This window comes from Pseudopodoces humilis, chromosome 1 (genome assembly GCF_049639895.1).
Source record: "Pseudopodoces humilis isolate 2021_Gansu_Grassland_sample_001 chromosome 1, ASM4963989v1, whole genome shotgun sequence".
Lineage (NCBI taxonomy): Eukaryota > Metazoa > Chordata > Aves > Passeriformes > Paridae > Pseudopodoces > Pseudopodoces humilis.
In genome coordinates this window covers 116,930,897-116,932,842 of record NC_142200.1, presented here as the reverse complement: position 1 = coordinate 116,932,842, position 1,946 = coordinate 116,930,897, and positions in this window count along the sequence as shown.

Below are 1,946 nucleotides of genomic sequence, written 5' to 3'. Positions count from 1 at the left end.
TCGTGCTTTCCTCAGCTCTGAACTGCCCCCAGCAAGAGTGAAATCATTCACTCTTCACACTCTCATCAAATGTTGTCTTCTCCTCATGATACTCTGTGCCAAATTCACTGATAAATCCAACCTGCAATACTCAGCAGGTAACTGAAGAGCAACTATTTATTATACCAGCTACACACAAATATGTAACTATTTAGGAGGAATAAAAAAAATGGTAATTTCCAGTTTAGGTGATGTGGATGACCATTGCCTTGAAACAGGAGCAATCTGTACATAACCGCATATGACTAAGCGCTTAAATGTGTGAAGAGATGCCAGAACCATTTAAAGATTTTTCGCTTTACTAGACACCATTTTAACTAAAAATACTTATTATGGGGACAGGCTTTGCATATGAATATTGCAGTTTTAAATGCTGTCTGTATTAAGAGTCTCTGAGAGACACATGTTATTTATGTACCACTTGTATGTCCAGAAAGAAATGGAATAGACATGAAGTTAAAGCTGCCCACCAGCTAAAGAGTCCTTGGTGGGGAAAAAAGGCTTTGCTGTGGGTACCTTTAGTATCATTCAGGTTTTTTGAGATTTCTGTTTGCAAATGGTTCCATGGCTTGTTCCATGGAAGTAAATTTCCAACCATAAATGAAACTCTACAGGCAGAGATCCCCAGGGGAGTACCCATCATGAAGAATTCCTTCTTATGACCTTCCATCCATAGGGCTGAATTTATCTTTGTTGTAACACTACTGGTGTTAATACCACATGAAGGATCAATTTCCTTTATGGCATTTGTTTCATTTTTTAAAGCCAAGGAGGCCAGGTCAGCCACTCTGAAAGAGTAAACCACCTTATTTCTATTTCCACCTGCAATTTAGAGCCAACTATCCCCAACAGTGGGTTAGATTTTATGGTCAATGCAGGATGATATTCTAATGAATAATGTTGACATTAAAACAGTCATAACCAGTTCAAAACTGGATTCAGATTACCTTAGGGTGGTTCAGAACCCTCTCCAGCCTGAGGATATTAATAGTGGATGATTAAGAGGCAGGAGGTAGTGATAGCCTGTATATTACCCACAGCACTTCGGATGTATCTTTCCTATGGGAGTTAATGATGATAAACAGTCATCATCCCTCACAAATAGCTGGTAGCTTTCTAGGGCTGTGTTAGAGGCTAAATCTTAGGCATGGAGTACACAATATTGCCCTTAACGTCTTGAGAACTACCATTTCTGAGTTAGCCACAGGCTGTGGTGCAGTAAACTCAGAAGCTGTCCCTCCTGTGATATATATTCCCTTTACTTTCCATCCAGTGTGCCTGACCTTCATGCGCACAGAACTGCTTTTGAAAAGCAGTGCAAAAGTCCATGGCTTTCTTGCTCCATTTTATATGGGACATGATTTATGAGTAGAAATCTTGTAAAAATGGAATTTCAGATGCATTTCCTTCACTGACAGGTTGGCAAACATCTTATAAATCACGACGCAAGTTCCAAAATCCCTGCTAGTGATCAACAGATTTTATCAAGCTTTTTATAGCTTTCAAAAGCAAGTTCCACAGAATCTTGTTCTAATTTATTATTCACTTGCTATTAGAAAGTATCATTGAATGAGCAATATTTGCTACAATGCTATGCACACAAACCATCTGCAATACCTGCAAATAAATTATACCTTCTTCTGATCTAAAAATACATATTTCTTATTATATTCTTGGAAGAAGGAGGAAGTTACTTGGTAACAAAAACACCACAAATCTTGTGCACCGTGTAAACAGTCTCCTTTTATGCACTTTCTTCACATCTGTGCAAATAAAGCCATTGTTACAAGCACAAAGAGCCGTGGCATACAATACACGCAGCTATGAAACCATGAGTGCTGTATGTGTTGAGTCTTTAAATGCAAGTGGCACATCTGCTTTTGGCATAGGAGTGTAAATCAATCCAA